The sequence below is a fragment of the Lichenostomus cassidix genome, chromosome 1Aa (assembly GCF_008360975.1).
Source record: "Lichenostomus cassidix isolate B80296 chromosome 1Aa, HeHo_3.0, whole genome shotgun sequence".
NCBI classification, from domain to species: Eukaryota; Metazoa; Chordata; class Aves; order Passeriformes; family Meliphagidae; genus Lichenostomus; species Lichenostomus cassidix.
Window position 1 is genome coordinate 5,918,849 of NC_139480.1, and position 12,867 is coordinate 5,931,715.

Sequence of the window (12,867 nt, forward strand, 5' to 3'; positions counted from 1 at the left end):
CTTATTCTGGTTTTTTTTTCCTCCCTCTTGGGGGTTAACTTTATTTTAATGAATGCTGAGATTCTTACATGACTAAAGTACTCATTCTTACATGAGTCCACAAATCTGAGACATAACAGATGAAATAGCAGGGTAATGAGAGAATTTGGCTCTCTCAAAGAAGGCCCTGCAGGAGAAACATTGAGGTGCTCTCCAGAGCACCCACGCAGAGCACTGGAAAATTCATCTAATTTACCCCTTTTTCATTGGGACCAGCAAAAATATTCATGCACAGATGATTAGCCCCTTATTCATTAGCCTGAGAGTATTATTAATTGTCAATACTATTACTTATTTTTATAGTTACTATAATTCATTTAATAAATAATTGATTTAATAAAATGACAGCACTAAAATTCAGGAATTTAGATTTTGATATCTCCTCCCCATGATTTGGAAGCTGGTTTTAAACACTGAAATCAGAAGCCTTTGCTGCTTGATATGAGGGATAGCATTTGTCTGTCAGTACAAGAAGATTTTATCTTTTTACAGAGCCTATGAAAAAGCACTTAGTCCCTACCATGTACTCATCACAGTAAAATGGAAGTTGCTGAAGATAAAAATCCTTTTTCTTTGCTGTCTGGATATTTCTGTAAGCTTTTAGTCTTTTTCCACATGAGCATTTATTCAGACCAAGCAACCCAAGGATATTTCCATTGACAGCCTGAAATCTTTATGAGGTACTGGATGGTTGAAATGCAACACCAATTTATTCAGCACTCATAACGAACCCAAACAGTGAATTTACCACAGGAAAAGTCTTGGTAAAGAGCTCAGTGGCAGTTCATTGGCTAAGAAAAACCTATTAAAATGTCCTAGACCTTTCTGTCCCATTCACTATAATACTGAAATATATTTTTATAAGTAATTTCTTAGATAATTCTGAAACATAAATAAAATTAATAAAAGATTTTAAAGCCCTGGACAAAAAAAAAACCAACAAAAAAAAAAAAAACCAACCAAAACCAAACAAACAAACAAAAAAACAACAAAACCAAATCAGACAAACCAAAACCAAAACAAATAAAAAACCCTGATTCACTTCCTGGCTTTCTCACAAAACTCCATTATGACCTTGGGCAAACTGACAGAGGCAGAAATGTGACTGTCCAGTCCAACCTCCTATTTATCACAGATCATTGCTTCTGCCTGCTTTACCCCCAAACAACACTTGGATTTGAGCTTTGGTCGAGCTAAGGAGTTATCTAACCTTGTGATGAAAAAAAAATAAAAGCAAAAAAAAGAAGAAGATGCCAACAGTGTGATCCATTTTCCTTGCAGTCAGGACTTGTGGTTTATTTCTGCTTTGAATTAACCTGACTTTCAAGTAGAGTACCTGAGCTGCCTTTTTGTGGGCTCAGGTAGATCTTTAAGTATCTCAGTAGCTTACAGGTAAAATGGGGCTGATCAATGGGGTTTTTTCCACGATGTTTTATCTGTGTTGTTCCTGTACACCACAAGCTCTACAGGAAAAATTTGGCTCTCACTCCCCTTGCACAACAGCTTTCACCGGACTTGTCCTTGATGCAGGATGATTGATTTGTGATTGTTTGATGTGTAGCATCTAAGTTACAAGAGCGAGAAAGGACATTAAAAAATAAAAACCATAAACCCCAAAAATCCCTGTCTGGGGGAGGATCCTTCAGTTTTCTGCAGATCCCCAGAACTCCTTGTTTGCCGTAGAACAGAGAAACGTACTTTGCAGTGCATGGTACACGGAACAGTCGGCAGAGGGCAATGGCAGCTCACAGCTTGAGGAGCTCCCGGGAGCTGCGCCAGGCCGGCGCTGCCAGCCTTGATTTAACAGTGGGAATGAGCCCTTGGTTTATTCCGAACAGCACGGAGAGAAAGTACCCCCGAGAGCCCCGCAAGCCAGGGATCTAAGATTTCATATCTACTTTCCCTCCCTTTGCATCCTCACTGATTACCTTGGAGGACCAGTTGCAATCTGATTCGAGAGGCAACTTCGTACCAAATTCCAGGGAGATCTTTGGAAGCAAGAGGAGACCCTCTTCTGCTTTAAGGAATACACCTGTGAGAAATACAGGTGTCTTTGAGGAGCTGGACCATTCAGCTGAGCAGAGTTTGGGAAAGCCTGGCTGTTCTGGCTCTCCTAGGGAGTTTTAGATCTAATTTTAGATCCAAATGGGTCTGTGTAGATTGGTAAGAGGTTCTGGAGGAAATGTGATTCAGAAGGACCTTCCAAGGAGACTGTGTCAGCAAGCCACAGTGAAGTGTGAGTGAAGAGTGACAATGATGCCTTCATGCCTCAGGTTTTCAGGAATAGGATCCAGAGGATGGGTCTCCCCACCAGAGTTCAGCCAGCCAGAATCTCAGTGCTGCCTCTTCCACCCACCTTAACAAGTGAACTAAGTGGCATCATCTTGTCTCTTTGTGACTCAGTTTCCCCAGCTGTAAAGGAAGTTCTAAAGTTCTGTATGACACACTAAAAGCAGTGGATGATAAGAATTAATCAACTGTGCTACTCACAATTTGGTGATGAACTAATGTGCTTGTCACTGCTGGCCCATAGCCTGGTGGGCAGAGAAAAAATTGCTGAAGGTGTTAGTCCAGATGGACTGTAAATGCCATGGCACAGCAGGAGCTGTTGAAAAATAAGAATATTCTCTCAAGTCCTCTCCCAGCAGGAACAATATTCCAATTGTAATGCAGATATCCTACCAAGTCATTGCATCCCTCAGGCCAGGTGAGCACTCTGCAAGAATCTGTGAAGGTAATCATTACACTATTGTAAATATGAAGGAATACAAATGCCAGGTGTCTCTGAACCTCAGTTTTACTCCTGGTTTCATGAAAAGTAAGAGAGAATGACCACCTATCATGATACTTTCAATAATATTTGGAATTTCAGGGAACACTGGTTATCAGCTGATTCTCCCCAAATTCTCATACTATAGAAGATGGATGAGGTGCACAGCCATTGTTCAAAGCCACCACAGTAAGGGAAATCTACAACTTCAGACCCCAAAAGATCCAGTACAGTGAGCTGTGCTGGAGCAGCAGAGGAATTCAAACAAACAACATTGAGCACTCCAGCTCTGGAATGCAGTGAACCCAGCCAGGTCAACAAGAACACCGATAAGGTGGCAAGTGGGGTCCAGCCCAGGCCAAACCTGCAGAGCCCATGGCAATGAGGTACAGGTTATGTCAGCTCCATGCCCAGCAGCTTCTGGACAGCTCTCACCAGTGGACTGAGTGGAAGATGTAATTTAACTGCTTTACCAGTTTTCACTACAAAGGCTCCACTCAGAGCAGTCAGTTGTGATTCAACACCTTTTCCACCAGACAGTCTCAGTCCTGCTGTGCAGGTGTGTTCCCACAGAGCTGGGACAGAGGTGACCTGTGCTCTTGGCTTTGTTTTCCTCTTTGCCACTTCTGAGCTTTCCCTGACTGGGAGAAGCTGGTTCAGGCAGGAGTCGTTTCAGACTAAGGCCATCTGTAACCACAGATATTGAGCCACCACCAGTAATATCCCTAAAAGCAAACAACTGAAACTTTGGAACAAAAAGCAAATGTTACCTCAGAGCGATAAGTAGCAATAACAACAGATCTGGCAAGACAATATTTTAAGACAAAAATGTGCTAAATAAATGCTTTTGCTGCCTGTTTTGAATCTGCTCTTCAAAGAAGCTAAAGTGTTTGTTTTAGGAAAAAAACATACAGAACATCAGTTTTAAGCGGAGTTATTATTTTCTTCTTAATTACAAACAAATTTTAAAAGGTTTAAATGAAAGTTTATGCAAGCATTTCCATATAAATAAAAAACCCAAAACAAAACAGTCTTTCATGTGGACAGAGAGTTCCTGTTAAGGCGGTGGCTGGTTGCATGGAGGATACAAAAATAGCTGGTAATATAAGTGTATACGGGATGCCATTAAGAAATCAAGTGCTAATGAGACTGCTCAGGACTGAATCACGACTGCCTGTGGCTATTCCATGACAGATCTTCCAAGAGGTGTCTCCAGCAACCATGATGAGTCAGATCCCTGCCTCTGCAGGAAACTCCCTACAGAGAAGCTGGCAGGTATGTCCTTAAAGGCAAAGGAACCAGGGTCTTCCCAGGTTTAGCTTTTCCAACTGCAAGAATAGGTCACAGAGGCAGCTTGGAATGAACATGGATAACAGCAGCCTGAGAAGTCTCTGTGCACTGGCACGAGCAGGAACCAGCAGCATTGCAAAGGTACAACAGATGGCTGTAAGCCAGGTGTGTTCCTGTTGGTCCTTGAACTGATGTTGGCTCTGACACTCTTGTGATCTTGAACACAGGCCTAGAGGACAGACTCTTACTGCCTGAATTAAAATCTTGCCCTCAGTTACCCTAGGCAAGGTTAATGACTATAATTTATTAAAAGGTCTATAATGACTTGTTAAATGATGTTGAAAATGGTAGTTGCATGAAAACAAGTTACAAAGTGTACTGACAAACAAAAGGTTTGCACTGTACTTGCTTTCAAATGGAACGTAGCAGTTAAAAGTCATCCATTTGTCACTTTTGGGGGGCCACAAACAACGTATTGACTATTTACATTTGCATCTACCATACACAAATGGGTGCCCTGTACTGTTCTGTTTGTTGGTACCTCAAATACAACTGTGTGATGGTTTCCTTCCCATGATCTGCATTCCACAAACTTCACAAGATAGCACCTACAGCAGAGTCTGTATGGAAAGCACCAAGTGAACCCACTGTGAACCACCTCTCTCATGGCTATGTCCCTCTAACAACGTGCTCCCAGTGAAGCAGCACCCTTCCTTGTGAGAACCAGGAAAGTATCCACAGGCAGTACCTCCCAAGAGGCAGGGCTGGCAAGAGACGAAGGGATTATGCACAGGTGACCTCACCTCTTCTGTCTGTACTGATGTTATTCATAAAACACTTCCACAGCTATTAACGAAAAACTTGGTATTACAGACTGGAAATCTTTCTTTGGTATTTGGCATTTGCAAGAGACCCTGCATGGCTGGAACTGAAAAAAGCCTCCAACGTTCTAATTATTTTCTCCTGTTCCCAGGGTCATTCTCTCTCACTACCCTGTTGCAAATCCCCTGATATCCGGTGTCTGAAGCTCAGGTCGCCAGCCGAAAATGATATCCAAGCCCAGAGCTAATTGTCTAAGTTCCTTCTATAGTTATAAAGAGGAAGAAAAGCTTCAAAAGATCAAAACGCCTGAAATGCTGGGAGATACAGAGCTGCCTACCCATAGCTGGTAGGGAATGGATGTCTCAGAGCACTTGACCTTCATCAGGGAACTACTCAGGAGCTGGAGCCTGACGTGTTGTCCTGAGCATAGGAATATTTTCAAGAGTAGAACAGGGAGATTGTGGAAATCCACAGAAGTTTTTAGAGTATTTTTTTCATGTTATTTGCACTTACATGTAGTGACTTTGCACTTATTTAAGGGCCTGAATATTAGTCTTATCTTGATAATAAGGCTTATTTGGATACTTTTTTCCTCCCTAAATTGGAGAGGCCTCTCCCATTCCAGTTTGAGAGGTGCACACGTTAGCAGTGTCCTGACCTCAGAACAGACCTGTTAGTGCAAGATCTGTTTCTAGTTGTCCCACTGCCTCCTCCATCTGTCTTTGTACAGCATCAAGAAGGAAAAAGGAAAAAAACCCAGCAGTAACAAATGTCCTCTCATTCCTCACTTTCAAGGGTGAGATTTCCTTTTTATGGAGGGATCTCTCAGATTATTTACTATTGTAGCCTGATATCTTTAATGGTACCTTATTCCACCAAAAGAACAAGTTATTCTGTAAAAAAGCCAGTTCTTTGCCTCTGCCAGCTGCATGCAAGTACAAAATTACAAAGCACTCACTTAGATGAAGTGAATACTTCATTAAACAATTAAGCAATAAGACACAACAAAGGCTGTGGTTTCCAGGCCTTGTTCTGTAATTGTATCCTGGAGCATTAGGAGAACCAATGCTCAAACATAGGGTTGCAATTTAGGTTAGGATTATCCTCTAATAGCCTTGTGCTGTGGGATTAGGGGATTGCCACTATGGGGAATTATTTTATCTATTGATGGCAATGTAAAATACGTGATTTGTCCCTCAAGATCTGGAGGATCTGAGGATTTCCATCCCTCTTTCCTCCTTTCATCTTCTTGTTGTAGCACCTTGAGTAGAAGCTTTTATCTCTGCTTTCACCTTCTGAACCATGATGGGTATCCTGCAGTCCAGTTTTCATGGAGGGACAGTCACAGAACCCAAGTTCACAAGTAAATGTCTCTCAGTGTCCCCAAACACATTGTGACACTCTGACCCTGAGGGACACTGAGGATGAAAAATGTGTGAGCCACCCTGTTGGACAAGGTTGAATTTGTGCAGAAAATTTCTATTTACCTCATACAGCACATGCAGCTACTGAACTTCCATGGAAAACTGGGAGGCTCCTGAAGAGATAAGGCAGAAGCAGGTTTTGATGGCTGATAAGCAGAGACTGTTTGGATTGCAGATGAAATTTAAATGTTTAAAGTCCATCCACATTCTTCTACAGAAGTCTAAACCCCTTTCCTGATCTACTAAAGGCCTGATTCAGCTCCTAATGAAATTACTGGGATTTGTTCCACTGACTTGAAGTTGACCCTGGGCAGAGCCCACAGGCCCACCAGAATCCCTTTCCAGAATATCCTGGATGACAATAGCACGTCCTTCCCTCAAACATGATCTATAGGGAATCCCTCAGTCCTGCTCTCCTCCTCCATAAACTATTCAGTCCTGCTGAAACAGTAAATACAGCTCAAATGCAAAATACAGCTTGCTGTATCACAGGACACTCTGTCCTTGCGAACTGGAATTAAGTTCATCCAGGCACACATTATGGGCCAATGGAATACCATTAGAAGAATTAACTTTCAGTTCTAAGAGAAATCAAACCAGAATTTTTTTTTAAAAAAGAAAAAAGAAAAACAAAGGGGAAATAAAGAAAAAGAAAAAAGCACAAACCACTAAACCCCACAGCAATTTAAAAAGACAGGTTTATTTCCAAGTACATGTATTTTATGCTCTCTTGGAATAAATAATTTTCTATATTTCTTTGATTTTAGTTGCACTTCTCCCCTTTGGAAACAATACAATTAATATTTAATTCAATTCCGTGACATATGTCTCCATTTCCCACAGGAAAATAAGTTGCATTAATTTCAAACTCACTGACACTGGAAAATAAGCAGTTTGTTTACACTCATTGGGATGTATGGGAGAACAAGTTTATCATTAAATGTCAGAAAACATATGTTTTAAATAGCAGAAGCCAAGGAACAGCCATTAAAATCAGGCCACTTTTAACCACATACTGCAACACCAGTAGAAAGCTGTCCCACCCCCCTCTAAACAAAACACAGGAAAAGGGAAGTATTTGCTCTCAGAGTAGGATCTGCTGAAGGAAAAGATTAAAGATTAGATTTAATAGAGAATTTAGGAGCCAAAACTCGAATTTAAATTAAAGTGAGGTATTGAGTGCCAAAAATACACCCCAGCTCCCCTTTCTCTCCCCCCAGGTGAACTGCAGACAAAGCCTGAAGGCAGCACAACTCATTAGGGAACTACTTCTTCCTCTGCAGCCTTCTCCTTGTACCTGCAAATCTTGTCTCACCAGTGAGGTGCACAAAGACCAAAGTAAGGAGAGCAGAGAAATTAGGTCTGACTTCCTAGACAACTCACTAGTATGCCTATGAGATCAGGCAAGGAAGTGGGACAGAGAAGGCAGTAGGAAACCACAAATTCAACAGGGAGAGTTCTGGGGAAAGAGAAAAGCACGGGTGGGGTGGGGGTGATGGCAGAGGAGGCAGAAGGGATTGGGGACAGCAAGCTGGCCTCTGCAGTGCGGAGAGGAGATAAGGTACTGAAGAGGGAAGGGGCAACGGGGAATCTGGGTATCCAGAGGGCAGAAGGAAGACTGTGAAGGTTGGCTGGAGAGAAGTTAATAACAACAGCTCACAATGCCTCCAGCTCTACTTCTGTACAGGGAAAGAACCACACTGCCCACAGCAGCCTCAGGGCCATTTCTGAATTAATTTATAACATAACCTGGAAATTAGATATTCTTTTGGCTTAATCACAAACAGGGCTCTTTAGGTGTTCCTAAAGAGTACCAAATAAATACTGTCTCTGCTTTCCACAGATCCTATCTCAGCCACTTTTTACAGCAAGTGATGGTGTCTCAAGTGCTTGTCTAGGAAGTGTCCATCTAGGAGACTCTGTTGTCTCTGAACCACCAGACTGTTCAAACTCATCTCTCACTTTCCACACATGTACCCTCATCATCCAGGGGAGGGACGGAAGTTGCTCTCCGCAGCTCAGAGATATTCCTGTCCCTACAGCAGTGGATCTGGTTTCAGATCTCTGTCTACCTCAACCAAAAGTTTAGTTTTGTCCCATAGAAGTCCAAACCAGATGCAAAAGCATCTGGGTGAAAAAAAAAAGATACGAGCACCTAGCCAAAATGATCACTGAATCATTGAACAGCCCAGGTTGGAAGTGACCTCAAAACATCACCTGGTCCAGTCTTTCATGGAGAAGGGAGCCTTGATGGGATTATCTAGCACCCTGTCCAGTCACATCTTAAAAACCTCCAGCTCTCCCTGATTTCTTGGGAAGGTTGTTCTGATGAGTGACTGTTCTCACCATAAAAGATATTTTTAATATAAAGATGAAACCTCTCCTTGAGAAATTTGTACTCATTGCTGCTTGTCTTCTCCATGTGGCTCCTTGAGAAGAGAAAGCCTCCACTCTCTCTGTAGTAACCCTTTAGGGGCTGAAATACTGTGATAAGGGCCCCTCAAAATCTTCTCTACGGAGAAAAGACCTAATTTGCTCTGTCTTTCCTCACAGAGCAGGTTTGGTCATGTTGGTGGCCCTTCCTTGAACCCTCTCCAGTCTGACTGTGTCTTGAATTGCATAGGACCAAACACAGTACCCCAGGTGTGGCCTGGCCTCTAATGGGTTCTTGGGTTATGTTTTCCCAGGTGCAGCACCTTGCCTCTTGTCTTGTCAAATAAACCTCCTACAGTTCTTGCTAATCCACGCTTCCACCCCATCCAGGTATCTCTGTAAGATTGCTGTCACTTCTCACATGTCCATCTTACCACCCAGTTTAGTGTCATCAGCAAACTTGGGGAGGGAGCTTTCAATCTTGTCTTGTTTGTTTTAAGCTATTTCCCTATGCAAACCTGCCTGACCACAAGACAAAAGCCACAGAGCTGGCAGGAGGGAGGCATCTGGGCCGGGATATCTGACTGCTGCTGAGTCACAGGCAAAGCCCCAAGTTTTGGTTACTGTAAGTTTATCTCATTGCTTGGAAATGCATTCTGCCAGCTGGGCACTGAAAAGCAGGGAGTGCTGCAACACTGAAGCCTTCCTTTGGCTCTGGCTGTTAAGTGCCCTGCCAAAAAAAGGAAGTGGTCAATCACAAGGAAAAGTTGTATGAATCAGTCCCAAAGCACATTTCATATGGGATTACTGACTGTAAACAATAACAGCAACTGCACTACCTGAACTACTGTTGGTACAGCACTTTGTACAATAAGCCATGCTCTTGTCTGGAGGTTTCCTATGGCCACTCTTATGCAAATAACAAGTCATGATAATGACTTGATAAACATAGACCATGTTTATCACAACACTAAGTCAACCATAATGGCTGTAAACGTAACCCAACCTTCACTTTGGCTAAACCCTATTTCTTTCATGGTTATCTCATATCTCAGCGCATATTTATTTCCCTGTTTTGTCTATTTGTTGCCTGTTCTTTTACTTTACACACAGTGCCTCGCCCAAGGGGCTCTGAACTTTAACTGTGGAGCTTTCTAAGCCTACTGAAATTCAAGTAAATAGCAGATAGCTTCCCATCAGTCTATGTTTTCTTTCTGACTGCTCAGTTCTACTAATTCTTATCAAATCCAGGCCACAGAGAAAAAGAAAAGACAGACCCAAAATGAAAACTATTTGTGAAAAAAGTCCAAAACAGGTGAATAAGATCCTCTTTGATCACAGTTGCTTAGTTCAGTGTGTCTACTCTCAGCTATTTGCCGTAGCAAATACAATAAGCACATTCTGTGAGAAGAAACATGAATTTTGGCCTGCAACACAAGGCAAAGGAGTCAGATTGGCAAGAGAAGTTTTATAAACATGGGCTTGTTCTCGTGGCTCTGTTTTGGGCAGCATTACCAGTGTACTGACACTGACAGCTGGATGTGTCACTCTCCACTGATGCTGGAGTATGATAGAAGAAATTAGAAACGCACATAAAATACTGTTTTGCTACATTAAGTAGCAACCAGAAATGTCAGTATCACATGTTAATTAATGATTAATGCTGGAGGACGGAGATGCATACCTCACATATTTTTAAACTGGTATAACAAGTTTTCACCGAGCAGAGGAGGGAAGTTCTCTATAATACATAGTAATGTGCTGTGTACTTGGAACTGTGCTCCATAAATTTCCCCACCTTCAGGACAGAATGTGTCAACACAAAGTTGGTCTCCTAGAATAAACTTGGTGCTAGGATTAGCAATCAGTAATGTTGAAGAACGAGGAAAGAGGGAAAAAACATATGAATGATGATCAAAAGGACAAAAAACTCTTTTGGAGATACCTGAGGTAGAAAAATGTCAACAGGGCACATTTTTAATGTAAGACTACATCTGATATTACAAGGTGATGAGAGTAAATAAAGAAAGAAAATAACACCATGGAGCTGATAAAGCCCTGGACTGTAAAATCTTCCTCAGTGTGATGTCCTACTTAGTAAGGAGAACTTTAGCTCAGGCAGGATGAGTTAGCATATAATACATTGTAAAAATAATGCACTGAAGTTATCTAACATTCCACCATGATGAATGTCAAAGCATTCTGCATGTCTGTATTGATGTTCCCACACTGGAAATTGGTAAAGTACACACTTGCCTTTAAGTATACTCTTGAATTAAATGTTCCCAGAACAGAGATGCTCTCCTTAGCCGGGGTGTCCATGCTACATAAATCCAGTAGACACCACTCCCACTTTGTTCCTTGATGAAATAAGGCACTTTCCTCTCCTGGGCTGTTGTGTAACAGTTGTTACACAGGACAGACATATGATCCTGTACCAAGCTGTTGCCAGAGCCAAGAATAAAAGAGAAAGGTGGGATTCATTTAGCCTAACATCAGCAAGCTCAAAACTGGGCCTCCACTCAAGAGAGACATATAGGACTCTGATCAGGCTTCACCACTACAACTACTAGAGAGATGTTTCCTCACAATGTGATTTATCACAATGTGATTTATCACAATGTGATTAAGCTGGTGGAAATTCCTTCTCTCTCTCTTGGCTGTAGAATGACCAAACATCTTAGTTTAGGCACCAGTTTTAACATAAGCAAAAAATTACGTAAGGTAAATTACTTTTTGGAATCTCAATTGTTCACTTTCCTCCTGGACACTGCTCCTGTAGCTTTGGAGAATGCTCAAGAGAAAGTTACAGACTGGGAATGGTCTTATCTTGTCCATTCCTCACTGACCCACATGGCACAGTTCCCCCTTCCCTGTTCTGTTATTTGTGTAGGGTCACATCTTTCTGAAACATTTCCATCTTCCATACTTTGAAGTACTTCTTGCTTTAGGAATATTTCAGCCACCACAGCATGGGGGAAAAATAATGATTTCTGAGAGCAGCTTGAAATTTTTACAGTGTAATATAAGTCAAACTGTTAATTTGCTGGCTGCCGTGGCCTTGCAAAATGAAGGAGGGAGAGGGAGGAGGGATTTATCACCATCACCTGATAAATACTTGCAAGTATTTATTTATTTGTAATAAATAAGAGTACAAATAGGCCATATTTGTTATTGAGCTGCTAAGTATATGGGTGGCACAGATTAACAAGGCATGCAAACCTTTTCCCCACTGAGGAAGCAGACTCAGGCAGCTGTGTCAGTCATTTTTTCTCTTCTTTTACCCTCACCATTTCCCAGTAGTTTAGTGAGGGACAAGCCCCTCAGACACCAGATCCAACAAAATTTATGCCTCACAGAATCATAGAACAGTTTGGGTTGCAAAGGGGCCTTGAAGATCACCCAGTTCCAATGGGCAGGGAAGGCCACCTTTGACTAGACCAAGCTGCTCACAGCTCCATCCACCCTGGCCTTGAAGACTTTCAGGAACGGGGCAGCCACAGGTTCCCAAGGCAGGATCGGGACAGGCTTTACCTCAGGGTTCTCTGAGGCAGCCAAGCGTGTCACTGTCCCCTCACCCACTGTGCCCACCATGGCACCCAGCTCTGTGCCCTCACAAGGTGGCTGTGGAGTCCCATGTCCCCCACACTGCAGGTGGACACAAAATCACAGAATCAGTCAGGTTGGAAGGGACCGCAGTGGTCAAGCAGGGCCATCCCAGAGCACACAGCACAGGACTGTGTCCAGATGGTTCTGGAATAACTCTGGTGAGGGAGACTCCACACCCTCTCTGGGCAACCTGTCCCAGTGCTCAGTCACTGCACAGGACAGAAATTCTCCCTCATGTTCAGGTGAAACTTACTGGGCATCAGCTTCTGCCCTTTGCCTCTTGTCCTACTGGGTGGCACCACCGAGCAGAGCCTGGTCCATCCTCTGACACCCTCCCTTTAGATACTGACAGACATTAACAACGTCCCCTCTCCGTCACCTCTTCCCGAGGCTCATCAGGCCCATTTCCCTCAGCCTTTCCTCACAAGTAAGGTTCTCCAGACCCTTAACGAACTTCGTAGCTCCAACACACTGGGGTTCGCTCCCGGGGCAGTGCAGCCCCTCAACCGCAGCTGTCTCTCCGCAGGGAGGACTGCCTCC